At 35.6% G+C, this 18,253-nt stretch overlaps 2 non-coding genes and 1 pseudogene across 2 annotated transcripts; 1 reads left to right on the top strand and 2 right to left on the bottom strand.

Annotated features, from left to right (window-relative positions):
- LOC149261629 (uncharacterized) overlaps window positions 1–12,872 on the top strand; it is a 166,761-nt pseudogene extending 153,889 nt beyond the window's left edge.
- TRNAH-GUG (transfer RNA histidin (anticodon GUG)) lies at window positions 1,014–1,085 on the bottom strand. Its single transcript has one exon. It is a non-coding gene; the product is annotated as a tRNA-His (tRNA).
- A 4,854-nt stretch (window positions 12,873–17,726) lies between the features above and the next one.
- TRNAI-AAU (transfer RNA isoleucine (anticodon AAU)) lies at window positions 17,727–17,800 on the bottom strand. Its single transcript has one exon. It is a non-coding gene; the product is annotated as a tRNA-Ile (tRNA).
- Window positions 17,801–18,253: the final 453 nt, after the last annotated feature.

Genomic DNA, 18,253 nt, shown 5'->3' with positions numbered 1-18,253 from the left:
ATAATTATTTTTAAGTAGGTTTTATTTAGTTTTGGTTAACAATTTATTTTTTTATTTCTTATTTATTTTTAGGTAGTTTTTTCTGGGTTTTTTTGGGCTAATTATTTATTTTTTATTTTTTATTTTTAAGTAGTCTTTTTTTTGGTTTTGGCTAGCAATTTATTTTCTTATTTATTATTTATTTTTAAATAGTTTTTTCTTTGGTTTTGGTTAACTATTTATTTTTTTGTAGTAAGCTTGTCTTATAGAGTAATCACATCCGTATTATTTGGTTGACGTTTCGAACCAGCTAATGTGGTTCATCCTCAGGGTCACATTGAAAATGAACCACATTAACTACTACACTGATGTGATTAATGCAAAAGACAAACTTACTACATTATAGATCACAAAAACTTGAAATCTAATATTTATTTTCTTATTTATTCATATCTAATATTTATTTTCTTATTTATTCATTTTATTGATGACTTATTTTCTTATTTATTTTTAAATAATTTTTTCCTCCCGTTTTAGCTAATTATTTATTTTCTTATTTAATCATTTTATTGAAACTTAAAATCTAATATTTATTCATTTTATTGATTACTTATTTTCTTATTTATTATTAAATAGTTTTTTCCTTCCGTTTTAGCTAACTATTTACTTATTTTCTTATTTATTATTAAATAGTTTTTTCCTTCCGTTTCAGCTAACTATTTATTTTCTTATTTATTCAATTTATTGATGGCTTATTTATTCTTTATTTTTGAGAAGATAATGAAACTTTTGAATAACAATGATGATATATAAAATATTATTACGCTATTTTCTTATTTATTATTAAATAGTTTTTACCTTCCGTTTTAGCTAACTATTTATTTTCTTATTGATGGCTTATTTATTCTTTATTTTTGAGAAGATAATGAAACTTTTGAATAACAATAATGATATATAAAATATTATTACGCGTAAGGAATTCAAACAAACATATCTCTTTCGTGTCTGTCGATTAAAAGTCAATTTTCTATGTATGTGGCTGCTGGGATTCGAGCCCAGGTCTCCACGGCCACAACGTGGAATTCTCACCACTAAACTACAGCCACAGGATGACAAAATGGCTGCAACTAATTTTATACTGTGTATAACTTGAAAACGTTCATGTTATACAAAAGTGAAAAAATCATTATGATGAACAAGATATGTATATTAACAAAGGTGAAAAAACAAGGCGGTGACTACAGATCTACCCACACGTTTCGTAGATAGGGTTGTAAGCATTCATTGGTCAACAAACTCCTTATATCGAAATATGACTATTTTATTTCTTTAATATAATATAATAGTTCGTATAAAAAGTATTTATTCTTATTATAAGATATCAAAATCAAAATATTATAATTATAATTTATTAAAAAATTGCAAAATTAAATACTTTTCTAAATATGTTCTAAAAATTAATTAATAATATGATATGTCAAATTCATCATTGCCCACATGTAAATAGTTTTCATATTTCAATGGGGTCAATTTACTTTTTCATTAGATCTCTGAAGTTCACAATTTCCCAAAGTAATTTTTTCCTTCAATACTACATTACAATTATAACTGGTCAACAATTTATAAAATCGAATATGTTTTTCACAAACATCTTAATAATCCATTATTTTTAAGAGGCACATCATCATTTTTGTAGGAACGAATGTACTTCCCAACATCCTGATGAAGGTTCGGCCAATAAAAATACTTCTGTAGTACTGCCGCTATTTTCTCTACTCTGAAATTTCCAACGACCTGATCGTAATGTGCCTCCCAAATGATCTTGGCATGCTCGCTTGAAGGAACACAGATGTGTCCCAGGTGGCATAACAATGCATCTTGGAGGTTAAAATTTGGAACTTTCTTACCTTCCAGGAGTGTCTGGTATGTGTTGTCAAATTATAGATTGTTCTTGTAAAGATGCATCCACCACGAAGTCTCGTGCCCGCAGTAGTCGAGCACAGTGATCAGCGCCATGACTGGTGGTCGATTGAGGCAGTCTGCAACATTATTGGTGATGCCCTTCTTGTACTTAATGTTCAAATAGAACTTTTGCAGGTATTCGGACCATTTCTGATGGCGATCGTTCTGTAACTTCCCTGGTATATGTATGAATTGCAGGGCTTAGTGGTTTGTGAGGATGATCGTTTCCTTCCCCATAATATAATGCTTCCATTGACGGTAGGCCTGCATAATGGAATACATTTCTTTGTCATAGTTGGGATACTTTCGAAATGTGTCTGAAAGTGTCTCATTGTGGTAAGCCATTGGATGCCCCTACTAAGTAAGAACTGCACCAATAGCATAGTCATAGGCATCTGTATCAATCTCAAATGGTTGTTGTAGGTTTGGTAATGTGGGCACTAGTGCAGAGCAGAGACGATGCTTCAACTTGGAAAATGTCTTTTGTTGGGTTTCGTACCAAAACAATTTTGCTTTCGCTCTTCCCTTGGTGACTTGACTTAAATGCTAAGTGATATGAGAGAACCCCAACACGAACCTGTTGTAGAAATTGGTGAGACCCAGAAAGTTGTATAGCTCTATTAGAGTGGTTGGTGCTGGCCAATCCCGAATGACTTTTATCTTGATTGGGTCCACATGCACACCCTTCTCATCAATGATGTACCCCAGATATTGAACCTAGGTCATGCCAAAAGTGAAATTCTCCAAATTGGCACATAGCTTGTGTTGTCGTTGGGTTTGGAGGACCTGTCGAATATGGTGGAGGTGCTCTTCCCAACTCTCGCTGAAGGTCAATATGTCATCTAGATACACCACCACAAATGCATTGGTTAAGGGTCACAAGATGTCGCCCATCAATCTCATGAAGGTTGTGGGGGCATTTGTCAACCCGAAAGGCATGATCAACAATTCGAAAAGGCCCTCCTTGGATTTGAAAGTAGTCTTCCACACATTGGAGGGTTCGATAGGCACCTGATGATAACCGAACTTCAAATCGATCTTGTTGAAATATTTGGCCTACTTGAGCTGGTCCAAAAGGTCATCAATCTGTTGGATTGGGTACCTATTTCGTACAGTGATCTTTTTCAATGCCTGATAGTCAAAACAGAGACTCTAGGTCCCATCCTTCTTTTGTACCAATACAATCAAGCTCCCACAGGGTCATGAGCTTGGTCTGATGTGTCATTTCTACAACAACTCCTAAATCTGCCTCTTGATCTCATCGTTCTCCAGAACATAGTTTCGATAGATCGATCTATTGGGTAGCATCACGCCCACGGTCAGATAGATGGCGTGCTTGACCTGACAATGCATAGGCAACCCCGTAGGTGAGGAGAAAAGTTCCATGTACTCCTCCACGACCTTTTCCATTTGTTTTTGTTGTACGGAGGAGCCCTGTCTAGAAGTCATGACCACAATCTTCTTCTCGCCTTGAGGGCGAATCATAAGGAAAACAACTTTCCTAGTCTGTGAAATGATCTCACTGCATTGCTTTGCAGTGATAAAAGAGATGCCAGTAGGCGGGGCTACCTCTGGTATCCTGTACAACTTATTGCCCAAAGTAATAATCATATAGAGAGGTCTAGACTCATATACAGCATATCGCTTCCACAAGTATGGTTGTCCTAATAATACATCACAAACTTCAATAGGGGCAACATCACATAGTACCTCATCAATGAAGGGCTTGATGTTGTAGGGAAGGCAGCACTGCTGGTTGACATGGAGATCTCATCCTTGGTGAAGCCACCCAATGGTGTATGGTTGCAGATTTGTTGTAGTTAGTAGGCCCAGATGCCTCATGACCTTTACTGAAATGAGGTTCTTTTGGATCCCGCTATCAACAATGAATTGCAGTAGAGAACCCTTCACCCACATCTGTGAGTGGAATAGGTGTTCCCCCTCCTCTGGATATTTGGGCTCATTCTTCTGGATCTTGTTGGTGGCCATGGTGGCATTGGGCTCCACATCAATGATCTGCTTCCCTTTATCATTCCCCTTGTTAGGTTATGACTCAGAGTTGGAACATGCATCTAATTCAGAAACCTTCAGCTCGAACACCAATGACTAATTGGCCTAACACTCACTCGTGTTGTGAGTGGAGCTCTTATGGAACTCACACCATTTTCCTGTGTCCATCTTTTTCTTCGTGGTGTTTTTCTTACTTGCGGCTTCAATGGGTTTTCCTAGGTCACCCCGCATTGGCTTTGTCCTTTTCTCTATGGTTTGGGGGCACCTTTCCCTTGCTTCGGATTCAGATATCCAAAGTCTCGCTTATTATGTTTAAACTTCTTCTCAATATTAAAAGTGTATCGGTATGATGTGCTGAGCGAGGGGACGTCCAGGAACTCCATCTCATCATATATGTACCTATGTAGGTAGTCGTAGTACTTGAGTACCAAATGTTGTTTAGAATCCTTGATACCCAACTTCGTGCGAAGGGTATGAAAAACATTGGTAAACTTCGGCACATCTTGGTCCCTTCCCTACCGCAGTGTAGTCCACTTTATGTATTTATCCTCCTAGCTCCCGACAAGGTAGTACTACTCCTTGATGGCTTCCTGGAACAAATTCCAAGTAGGTGCAGCTGAAAGTAGTGAGGATGTACTCTCGTCCTTCTTCTCACAGTAGGTTTCCCACCAATGCTTGATGTCAGGGGCGGCTTTGAGAAGTGCAAAAGTAATATTTTCCCGGCTGGAAAAATCATGAACAGAAAAAAATATCCTTCTAGTATATTTACCCATTTATCTATGGTTTCTACATATATTTTACCTTCAAATATGGGGATGTCAAAGTTAACTTGTACCTTAATGGGTGTGGCGCTTTCAGAGTAGCTGTTGGAAAGAGATGCATCGCCTTTAGGTAGTTGTTGAAGGATCTGGGAAAAGTTGTCCATCATCGCGTTCCTCTATTGCTTGAGGGCTTCTTTGAGCAATATTTTGAAAGGATCCCCTACCCCCTCGTGTTTCTTCTCTTTTTCCATGGGAGGTCGTCGGGATTTGCGATGCTAGTCTTGCAAAGGTTCAACCAGTTCGAGCCTTAACTCCTTATATCCCGACCTCGTTGGGGACATGCAAAGAAAAATAGAGAAAGATCATATCACTCTGATACCACTGATCTGAACTTAAACAAGAACGCAACAAATTACATATATAACCATAAATATAGAGATGCAGCAAAAATAACACTTCATTTCATTAATGTCAAATATTGAAATATGCTTACAAACAAAAAGGAAATAAAACTAGATCGGGCAATGGTAGCTTAACTCTAAGGAGAGATGTGGCAGCTACATGCCTCTGAACTGTGATACAATGAAGCTCGAAGACCTATTTATTATTGAGAAACAATGGAAAATCCTAAACATTCAAAAACCTAACCCTAGGAGATGAAGCGCCAAAACTATGGGGCTCATTTGGGTAAATTGGTACATCAACTTCCCGGGTTCATAACTTTGGCATATGATCTCTATTTGACACACACAATACCTTGTTAGAAAGATTTATTTGGGGAATACAACTTTCAAATGTCAAACATCCATGTTTTCCTAGTTTTCCCAAAAATTATCGTTTAGGGCCTTAAAACGACTATGGAAGTTCAGGACCTAAAAAACTGCCAAAAATAGTAAATTGTGCTACAATTAAGGAAAATGAAAAACTGAAAGAGACAGTGGTGGGGGTCCAAGTGGAATAGGAGTGGCCACCAATATCCATAATCTGAAATTGATCAATGGATGATCAAGGATCTAGAAAAACCTAAAATTCAAAGTTACTGGATTCAAGTGGAAGCAACGCCATTGCGTAGAGTTCGCAGAAACGACTCCAACACAACTTGAACGGGTGCATTTGGCCTCCGAATGAATGAGAAATTGCTTGTTGAAGTTTGTGACGAATCAGTGCACGTCGCATTTTTACTGCTCGACACATGGAATTTACAGTTACAGTTGCAACATCTTCAGTTTGGTTGCAAGGTGAAATAATGGGTTGAATGGATTAAAAGGTGATTTTCTTATTATACATGATGGCATATAAATTTCATAGTTTACAAAAACCATATATTAAAATATATGTTATGCACAAAAACGATTTAAGTCACATAACATATATTAAACATGTATAGTGCGCATTTGATTTATTAACCAAAAACCTATGTTATGGAATGGCGCAAATAGATATGGGTCATCAACCTAAGTTTAAACATGGCAATGGATAATGTTAACACTATGTAATAAACATAGTTTAAGGTATAACATGGTGCGGAGTTAACAATCCAAAACCGTCGGATTTGTGGTTACAAAACATGCTACAGTTTCGGTCTCGACAACACCGCCGCTCCAAGCCATGGGATCCACCGCTCCACCATGTTCACATGCCACGGGTCTATGGCTCTATTGACCACCTATTACATATGAGATTTGTTATGCAATGTGTAAAGTTCTAATTGCGTCGATATGGTTATGAGATTTGTATGCATTGTGGATATGGTTAGCAACCATATAATGTATATATGGTATATGTAGTTAAAACAAACCTTTCGAATATGTTAATTTTAGAGTGGGTTTGTAACCATAGAACCATATTGTTATATGGTTATAACAATGCAATATGTAATTTAATTCATTTTCTATATTTGGGTCAGCTACAAACACTATATATACATGTAATGTTATGCCATGAAGGAGGCAGAGGGATAGGAGAGGTGAGCTTGCTTCTTTGAGCGGAATTGTAACAGTCTATGCAGCAGGAGAGTTTTGGAGATTTGGAGGCGAAACTTTGCAGGCTTATTCCTGGAGTTGTAAGGGGTCTTTTTCTGAGCCGTCAGTTGTGTCAGAATTTTGAGGTCAAGCAGATCACAGTTGGACCATCCAGGGATCTTGTTGATGTAACTTTGATGTATTTTATTGGCTTTGAAGTTCTAATATAAAGGCCTCCCCGTTGAAGACCTGGGCTTGGAGATGTGGGCTTGAAGATAGCCAAACTCCATTAATAATCTCGTGTGTCTCTTTTATTTTCATGTTATGATGTTCAATTTGCTACAAATTTCTTATCAGTTCTTCATGCTTATGTGTTTAATGGTTTTTTTAAGAATCATGCATTAACACTATTTTAATAGTAAATAACTCACATTTCAATTAAAGATCTTTTTGGGATCAATCCACCTAGATCATAAAATAATAGTGATCAACACATTAGAGTGGACTAATAATGATTCCAAAACCATATTTAAATTTAATTAATAAGCACATAAAAACTTAATACTTACAATAAACTTATAATACAACAAGTTTCTTAACCATGGATATTCATCTCCACTTTGCCACGGATATTACTAGCATTAATTTCCCAAAAAAGTGTAAGGTACGTGGATAGGATTGTTAAATTGGAAAAAGAAATTTGGTTTCATAATCATGCAAATGATATTGATATATTAAATTTTAAATTTTGGTGTTTTTTTTAATATTTAGTGTATATTATATTATATATATTGTTAAACTTTGTAATTTTTTGGAGGTTGGAATTCAGAGAACTGGAAAAAATACCATGTTCTATATTGCAAAACAACATTGGTTGCTTATTCTGGCTTCTTTTTCAAAAGATCTAGCCCAATTTCTTGATTGAAAGGAAAGAACTTTTAATGAAAAACCTTGTTAAACTTAACAATGTGGTTGTAACAACTATCAGCAGAAGGTGTCAGAGATGTTATAATTTGTCTGATGCATTCTTTCTATGTCTATCAATAGTGGCATCAAGGTGTTCATCCCATGTGTACAATGATGTGTGATACAAACACCTTGCTCCAACATTGTTATAGAAACTAGGTTGTAAATAAGCTTGCCAAAAAGATCATGTTGCATGGTTTATCTATCTCAAAAGTTTGGCAATATCTTGTATTTTTTTTTGTTAATGTTGGTGTGAGTTCACACATCAATGATGTTATTATAGGGGTTTTAGAGAAGCTTGTAGTTATTTATCATGTAAATATGCTACTTTGAAGTAATGGAATAAGTTTTCATGGTTGCTTCACCTTGTTTAGCATTTCTTTTTTTGGTATGCAATGGAAACCTTGTTTCCATAACATGCCAAATTTGCAGATTATGAATATGCCTCCATTTTAGTATAATCAAGTCCCTTAACCACATCAAGTCACATGTTTGATCATTTGATGGTGTTGCAACATAAAATGACCAATTCAATTTTTTTAACTTTTCCACAATACTTTCTCATAACCTACCCATTTTTTGTCATCTTAGCACAAGAACCGGCATTGTTGATCACTGTGAGATGTCTTCAAGAATGGCCTTATATACTACAGGAAGAGTAGTTGACATATTTGATGAGGGTAATACTCTACTTCTAAAAAATAGTTAAGAGAGCCATCTAATGCTAAAGAGGATGTCTATACATAGTGGTTAACATTGCGAACTCAAAACTAGCTGAACACAGAATCTTGTTTCATGAAATGTACCATCATATTTTTGTAATTATTTCTGATGCATGAGATGTTGATTCCTAGAAATCCACTAGCTACCAAATACTATGTCCAAGCATCCCGATTTACGGCAATATCTTATTCAACAAGTGAAAATCCCCTAAACGGCCAAGATCATCCTTAAATTGATCCATATCATTGTGAACCCTTTCCCTCAACAAGACACTTGGTAGTTGAAGCAGAATAGTTGTATCATGTTGGTTTTTGTTTCTGTTATATTTTTCATTTTTTTGAGTACATTTCATTTTTGGATTTATTGTTGAATGACAAAAAATACTGCAGCAGTATTTATAATTGTTACCTTTAGATGTACTTTGTACTTTGACGATTTTGAAATTCAGAGTAACCTTTCCCTTATTATCTTGGATATAGAATGATAGTAACAGAATGTGGCCAATTCATGCCTTTCCCTACAGAAATTCAACCAAAGCTGTTAGATGCAATTTTCTTGGTATAAAACCTGCACCTCCTCCTCTACTCATTTTTGTCATGTAGTTGTTATGCACGTGTGCTTTGTTCATCGATGGATGTAGAGGAAGGTTGATTAACTCTTTCCAAACTAAAAAGCAATATTAATAAAACAGGCAGCAGTAGTGGAGGATTTGCATTTTGTTTTGCAGCCTATTCAACTATATAGTATATAGTAAATACATGTATTGTGATTTTATCTAAATGTTGATATAGAGAAAGCATAGGTAATGGTGCAAGAGGATTGTGTACACAATATGAAGTGAGTATGGAGGATTCTATACACATGATGACAGTGTATCATTTACTTTTATGGTCATCGAAATGTGTGAATTTTATTAATAAGTCACTTTATTTTATTTCTAACTAATTAAAATATATTAAAATGAAATAACTATGGTTTCATTTCTCAAATATCAACAATCCCACTTCATATTCGATTGATTTTAGTTGGTTCATGTTCATATTATAAGGAACATTAGCATAATAGTTGAGTCAAGTTCTTAGTATGAGTAACATTAACACATCCTGACTTGCAAAATTTCAACCTTCTTCTAATTATGTAAAATTAGTGTTCACTTTAAACTCTCAGCATAATTTATGTTTTAACTCAATTAAATGAACCAAAATCCTTTGCCTACAACTTCTAGAAATCCCATATGGTCCATCATCTCTATCTTGGTACTCCAAGTAAGCAAGCAAACAAAATCACAATTCAGATTGGTAATGGATACTCCAAGCAATCAAACAAACAAATTAACAATTTAGAGTTTCTCTTTACATATTACAACATGTCTGCCATATATACATGGAAAAGGGTACCATCCAGAAAGCTCTACACACACGTTCATGCATATATCTATACAAACATAATAATATGCCAGTAGGGTTTCATGGTAGAACAGTGGATAGAACAACCAACATGGCAAAAATGAGAATAACAAGTCCAGTAGAGTTGACAAGCATGGCCTATGAGTTGATGCAGTCTATGCCCATCAACAACTCCTACAATGAGAGACTTTATAAGATTCCTAACTCTGTTGTTCCAATCACCATTGAATAAAGGAAAACCCCAAAATCTAATTTATTTGCAGAAACTTCTACCAAGTTGAATGAAGTATTCACCTGGCGAAAAGTTTCCATATTGCCATTTCCATTAAAAAAAAATATGAGCCAATATTATCAAATGATGCATAATCTTGTTTGCCTACAGGATCATCCATTTGTCCCACTAGAGAGGAAAAACAAATAAAAATAGTGTACTCAATATTAGTTGAATCCAAAAATGCTCAAGTGATTTTTTAATTCCATATGACATGATGAACCATTACAAATGTGTGACAAACCACACAACATTCATTTGCAACACCAAACCAAACCTTGATAATCCTTGATTACTAAGATATTATGAAATACCAACCACCCAAGTATTTGAGTTTTAAAAGAAAAGTAGGTCTTCCAAATACCTTGGAACCTTCTGATTCTCCTTGTTTCTTATCATGGACCTTCCTCTCCTTAAGACAACCTGCATTGAACAAGTTGGAAGAATTTCATTAAGCTCCTTTGTTCGGTAGTCCATGAATGGATCCTAGATTTTTATGAAAATATTAAACTTTCTCTTGGATTTTAGATTGAAAATAGAGAATAATATTTTATTACCAACTATAGCATAGATAGGGTCAAGTTACATATGATTCAACATATTATTGGATTTAGTATTTTAATACAAAGAAGCACATTTGGGTCGCTTTAAATCATGCTTGTACATTTTTTGGGGACTGATCTTTGAGAGGTTTTCTCAGTAGACTTGAATAATTTTTTTTGTATTCACATCATGTCAATGCTAAGACTAAAGAAAGGGAGACAAATATTTCTAGACCAAAGATCAATTTTTTTTTGTTCAAAGGTGGATACACAAAAAGTATTGATTGAGTTTGTCGTTTCTATAACGATTTTGCAAATGGGGTATTGCAATGCTCAAAATCATGGAAGGATCAATATGAATTTTGTCTGATGCTTGTATTGGTATGGCAGTATGGCCTTTTTCATTCTAGGTATGTTTAGCACTTCTATAGTTCCTCTTTGAGAAGCTTTCCTACCTATTCATAGAATTTGGTTTAGTCAATTTCACAACTCCTTTTGGCTTTCATATTGCAGTAAGATTATAGCAGACAACTTTGTCAATGATATCATTCTCTTTTGAGCTCTAATTTTCTCTTTGCATTGCAATCATGTTTATGGCATTGCAACCAGGCATTATAGTCTATACTGGATGATGGAAATGAAATCTTACACAGTTATAGTCTAAAGTCTCATACCACTGTTGATGTAAACATTATCTTACATTATGAATCTATATCAACTTCAGACAAGGATTCCAGAGTAGAAACAAAATTAAATGAACAAGTTTCCAATGAATTGGACACCAATTCAAGTTGTCTAACTAGAAATCAGTAATCTCCTAGGCATGTCCCAATGCATCGTGTTGTAGATGGAGTGATTTCAAAAAATGTGAATGAGGTTGTTAACATGACACCATTGTCTTAGTCAACTTTGGTTATTAACATGTCTAATAACACATCCTCATTGTCTAAGTCTGAGATCATGAGTCCATGGACTTCTACCTTTTCTCTAGTATTCCCTTGGGTTCAAATGTAGCATGGAGACACAATTGTTGCAGAAGCAATTGCATAGTGACAGTTGTTGCAGCCTTAACCTGGTGGTCCTTGTATGGTGTTGTGCCCTCTCTTCTCCACCAAAGAATGTTTTCAGGAGCCACAGATGCAGAGAATATGCCATCTGCACGCAAAGTTGAAACTATAATGGGAGCTAGAGAACCCAGCCATTCAAATACGACTGAAAGAGAAGGTGAGACCTTATTTCAAGGTTCACAATATGAGAACCACACATCTATTCACGTACAAGAATCTAAAGATGCATGATGTCATGCAAAAAAAAAAGCTACCAAACCAAAAAAGAGGACCAAATAATGAAAGAGATAGAGTTAGGAAAAGATGGATCGGGATGTGCTTCAAACACACCTTCAAGCACTAAACCTGAAATTGATCCTTACTCGGGGACTAACAGTTAAGATAATACAATAAATTGTGTACAAAGCATATAATGTAATGTAGGAGGATATGTTCTTGAATTATAAGAAGGTTCATCCATAGATGAGGAAGAAATGTGTTATAGCAACAATCTATAAACAAAGCAAGGTAGACTCAAAGAAGCCAAAATATGTATTCAAAATAGTAGAAACAATAGTTATTCCAGGGTTGATGGCCATGTCGTTGATCCATTGAAGAATGTATTGAGTGAGGTTGGAAACATTATACTCTTATCTAATTGCAACCTCATGTAAAATATTTGTACAATAATTTCTATGTTCTATATTAAAAAGCTTCCATATTTTTTTCGCTTCCTATTCATTGTGAAAAAGTCAATATTTTGGTTCATATTCATTGTGAAAAGTAAATATTTTTGTTCTTCCTATTTTTCAGGGTCAAATTGCATTTAGAGCTTTGTTTGCGCAAAAGTTTTTGCCTCATATATTTTCATTTGGAGATGGCATGTCTTCCAAAATAAATGGCAGGGATTCACTTTTTGAGGATTCGAAGCAAAAGTCAAACAGAAGTGTTGAACATGAGATGTGTCCTCACGTAAAAGGTATTGGAACCAATGTGGAACAAATGTACATAGGTAAAGTACATATACAGAGTCCAAAATCTTCTTTTGTATCAACTTCCAGTGAGAAGGTACTGGAAGATTTAGAAGGTGTTGTGAGCCATGGGCTGCTGGAAGCATCAACTGTTAATTTTTGCAAAGAAAACAAATTCTTTGCTTCAAGCTTTTCAAAGTCAAAGTCTGGAGTGGGTTTTATCCCATATGAGTGATGTTCAATGCAAGCAAGAAAAAATGAACTGCATCTGTGATCCCAGAAACCAAAAATTGTGAAGATGTTTTAAGAGAAGAAAAAATAATATGATCAAAATAGGAAGTAATTTTTTCCACGATATCAAATCATTTTGTGTAGATCATAGTCAAGGGTTGCATAGATTCAAGTGTCATCCAAGATGTAAGTTGAATATCTCAACCATATAGTTGCTTACTTCTCTTCCACATAGGTTTTTTCGATCATGTAAGTTGGTATTCTAGTTATCTGAGGTCATTAACACTACTGAACTAGTTGCAACACAATTCCATACATTATGACATTGGTGAGGTTGTGGTATATTTTTAGTAACTTGATAATGTCTTGTAAAATAATTTGGAATATTCCTCGCAAGATGCAAATATCAGGGAAAATCAAATGCCAAGAAACAATCCATGTACCATAATCAAGTTGTAAATATAAATCCAGAGTGTATTGCAATAGAAATGGTCTTAGAAATGGACTTTCTTTTACCCTTTCAAAGAAGGGATTTCCTTGCCTAGTTATGAGAAATTTTGTAAGATATATGTAGTTTACAATAAAAGTGTTTTGACATAGTTTCAAGTCCAGAGGACTACATCCTTCATGGAATGTTGTTTGATATAGCAGGCATAAATGAATCTATTATTAGTGCTTACTGTGATCAAATAGAGAGAAAAACAAGGAAATAGAAATGGAATGCTTAAAGGAAACCATAAATCCCCTCAAACCCAATATTATTCTTTATCTACATATTTTATGAATGAAAATGCCTTGGGTAGACATACTTGACCAAAAGAAAGAATGCTTATTAAAAATTGATTCTATAATTTAGAAATTAATTGATTAGATAGCTATCAAGAAAATATCCTTTGGCATCAAGATGCGCGAATGTTGTTGCAGGTGTTGTATATGTCAAATCATTAGCTAGCACATATATTTCTTGCAGGGAAGTAATGGAACCCTTCTTGGTTATTGTAATACATTCCTGCAAACCTCCATGATTAGTAACCAGAGTTGGTTGGTATTCGATAACTAAAGGAATGTGTCCCAACGAAGCAGACACTTCAGAGTTTTTATGTCAAACAAAATAATATGAAAACAATTTATTGTTATGCTAATGTCAGATTTGATGTCAAATTCATTCCCTTAAGGACATAGCTAATCCTTTGTAAACATGGCAGTTTCTAATGGTGATATTTAAACACAACATTTCTTGAATGTGCAAGGAATCATATGATCAACCTTTAGGGTTTCACAGTGAGGAAGTGGGAGTTGTACCCATCATAAATTAATCCACATCTTGCCAAAATAACTTCCACCCAATTCACATTCGACCCCCTAAACCCCAATAGAACAAGTAGAGAGATTCCTCTCGATGTTTAGTGGCTTTGAGCAGGTCAAGTTGTAGTATTGTTGCAACATTCGGGTTGCATGTTTCTCACATTGGAGCATCGGAATAACAAAACGACCTAAAACCCAATAGAACAAGTAGAGAGAGTCCTCATTCACGGTGGGGTCGTTTCTCGACATATTTTGATAATTCTGGCATTATTTTTTGCGGCTATAGGACTCTTTTATTTTAGAAGCATTGTTGACAGATCCCGTATTCGAGGTGCAAAGCATGTGAAATGGGCACACCCTTTTCTTGCTATTGTTGTGAAGAAAAACTCATTGTTTCAAAAAATTGGTCCTCTGCAAGTACAAGCTAAAAGGGGGGAATTTGCACTCAGAGGGTTGGTTGCAATTCAGTGGCTTTGAGCATGTCAGGTTGTAGCATTGCTACAACATTCGGGTTTCACATTTGTCGCACTGAAGCACAAGAATAAAAAATCGACGAGTTCTTCAGTCGTCATGCTCATGGGTTATCATCCATGTGTCAAATTGTTATTCAAGGGAGGACGACGAAAATAAGCATCTCTAATTCGTTGGATCTGCCTAGTCCAACCCCACAGAGGAACGCCTATTGGTGTAATTAACTTGTAAATAGGTTTTGTTACAATATCATGGCTTATTAATACCAAATGTTGAAAAATGATAACTCATTTCACAATCAAAAATTAAAATGTAAAATATTTTAGACATTACATATAGCATTAATTACATAGAGTGAAAGAGAGAGGGAAGTGTAAGAGAGAGGGAGAGAGAGGAACGAAGAGAGGGCAGGGGAGAGAGAGGAGAAGGGGGGAGAGAGAGAGATGGAGTTGGAGGGGGAGAGGGAGGGAGGGAAGAACAAATACATATAGAGATATGGGTAGAGAGGGAGAGAGGGAATGACAAGGGAGGGATGGAGAGAGAGGGAGAGATGAAAGGAGGGAAGACCAAGAGAAGGAGAGGAAACAAAGATGGAGGGAGGAGAGAGGGGGAGATATAGGAGAAAGGAAGGGTGATAGGACAAACTTGGAGGGTAGAGAAAAAGATGGGGGAAGAGATAGATGGAGGTGGGAGAGAAAGGGAGAAATAGGACTTGAGAGAGAGAAGGAGAGAGGGAGGGAAAGAGTAGAGCAAGAGGGAAGAGAGAAAGAGAGAAAGAGAGAGAGGGGGAGAGATGGATCTAGCCTAGATATGGTATGTGTGTATATAAAAAGTATCTTAGATCCATCTTAACCCTGGATCTATAAAGCATCGATAGGGATCAAATCTCTTTTCACTTTAAAAGAGGTTTGTATATCAAGAGATTTGATCCTCTCGAATCTTGATAGGTCTGGGGTTAAGATGGATCTTATTTTTGCATGGTGTGTATATGTGTGTGTGTGTAAGGAACATCAAAAAAATTGATTGAGGAGAACACTCATGTCATATTGTTGTTAGAAAGATAATTTGTATTTTGGACAGTAGATGAAAGAAATAGATGTTATGGAATATACTGCTCATAAGAATCATAGGAGGAATAGTAGTAAAAAAATTAGTGTAAGGTTGACAATAGGGTTTTTATAGAAAGACTGAAATATTTTGTAAACTGTACTATCTGTTTTTATTAATATAAATCAAAAACGTTTTTTCCTCCGAAAAAACAATAATGTAAGTTGACTCGCCATTGTTATTAAAAAAAAAAGCACTCCACGAGTCGATGGTGGTCCATAAAGGGGCAAGCTTTCACTCGTGCCAAATATCTCTAGGTCTTGGGTCATAAACATGTTTCTTTATGTCTTAGAAAGACTAACTCTTAACCAAGCATAAGAAATTTTAAAGCAAACCCATTGTAATCTTTATACCAATAATTAGAAAGAAAAACATAAACAAAAAAATATATATATATTTTATTGATAAAAAACGTTGTCATATTTGTAAACCTTTTGCATATGTTTAACTTGGGAAAAGAACATATTTTTAATTCCAACACATATTTCTACACCATATAAGAGCAAACAACTAATCTACAACCTGGCAAGAGGCATACTTCTAGGTCTCTTTTCATTAATCAATTTCTTTATGTCCCAAAAACCCTAACTCTTAACCAAACACAAGCAATTTTAAAGCAAACCCATTGTAATCTTTATATGAACAATTAGAAAGAAAAAGATAAACAAATTAAATTAAATATTTTATTGATAAAAAAAATTGTTATATTTGTAAACCTTCATATGTTTAACTTAGGAAAAGAACATATTTAAGCGGAAGGCTTTTTATGGTGAAATTTATCCCCGACAGAATCTGAACATTGTCCCGCTCCACGCACCACCAGTGACACCTCCTGCGGACTTCTTTCTTCATTCCTGTTACTCCTACCACGGGGTCTCCTACTCCCTCGGGTCATAGTACGCCAAATTCCAGCACAGATGGAAGTAATCAGGCAAATCCCCCTGCAAAAAACAAAGGCAGCGCTTTAGCTGCGGGTGCCCCGTCCAGACCGTCTGCCATGGGCGTTTCTTTAGCAGTGCTTTTAGCCATGATCTGTTTCATGTAAAATACAGTCAGGCTGCTACTTTAATGGCGGACACATGACAAAGAATTTTATATCTCCTCACCATTTTTTTCTTTCGTGAATAGTAATGTAGCCAGAAAAACAAAGACGGTCTTGAAGAGTTCTGCTGCTACTTTAATGGCGGAGACATGAGCTTACTTGCATCATTTATTTTTCGGCTTTGTAAGAATATGAACAAAGAATTTTACATTTCTGTAACATTTTTTGTTTTGTGAATAGTGATGTAGCCAGAAAAACAAGGACCGTCTTGAAGAGTTCTGCTGCCTACTTTAATGGCGGACACAAGAGCTTGCTTGCATCATTTGCTTTTCGGATTTATTCGAATATGAAGGAAGAATTTTATAATTTTTTTCGGATCTGTTAGAACATGAAAAAAGAATTTTATATTTTTTTTTATTTTTTTTTTGTGAATAACAATGTAGCTGGATTGGGCCTGGAGTATGCCCTAAAATTGTTTCTGCTTCGCTAAAAGCTCGTCTTCCTCGGACGTAAGGAAACAGGTTAACCGCCAAAGACGCAGAGGCATTTGGCAGGAGTGAAAGCCTGCTCCTTTACGGACCACCAAGGGTTATTCCAGGTGGTGTGGTTTTCCTTGATAACAGTGATGCGTCAAACCGACATTCGCAGATGGCAGCCAGAGATAACTGTCCTCACTGTTGATTTGACAACTGAATTTGATAAATTTTTCCACCTTTGACAAAAAAACAAAACAAAAGAACAAAAATGTAGCCGAAAAAGTTATGAAAAAAAAACCAATGTAGCCGGAAAAACAAAGAAAAGAGTTATGTTTATATATTTTTGGTTACATTCCATGGTTTCCTGCCTTTGGTTAAGTATTTCTTTGTTCACGTTTCTACAATCCTGGCAGGAGGCATAAAACACTAAAACCCAGGTATTTCTTTGTTCACATTTCTATAATCCTGGCAGAGGCATAAAAAACACTAAAACCCTTGGCCTATGCAGGTCTCGAACCTGCGACCTTCGCGTTATTAGCACGACGCTCTAACCAACTGAGCTAATAGGCCACACAATATTTTCAATTATGGTTTTTATTTTCCAAATTCAATTCCTTTTGAAAGCGTTGGGCTTCCTCCCGGATTTTAATTCCGAGATGAGTGGTCAAATTAATGGTAGGACTTAGGTCAAGAGAATTACACTCAAAATCTCCTGGTCTAACACCCTCAGAATAATAAAAATAATGCTTCAAAGAGTACCCTGTTTTGCTTCACACTTTTTGGTTCGTAATTTCTGGCTTCTGTACAGTTCAATTATTGAGCATTAAGTTCACATGAACGCCCACCGTGGGGCTCGAACCCCACGACCACAAGATTACGAGCTCTGCGTACTACCAACTGAGCTAGACAGGCTGAAAAAAATGTGTAAATTTTATTAAAATGATAATTAATATATTATAAAGTATTGAAATCCGTATCGCTGAATGCGAGGTCCAAGAATTCTCCATAGATATATTAGATCAT

This window comes from Pinus tabuliformis, chromosome 6 (genome assembly GCF_031772625.1).
Source record: "Pinus tabuliformis cultivar Carrire ecotype Pingquan chromosome 6, CPIR1, whole genome shotgun sequence".
Lineage (NCBI taxonomy): Eukaryota > Viridiplantae > Streptophyta > Pinopsida > Pinales > Pinaceae > Pinus > Pinus tabuliformis.
Note: the sequence above shows the minus strand (reverse complement) of the source record. Positions and strands in the feature narration are given on the sequence as shown.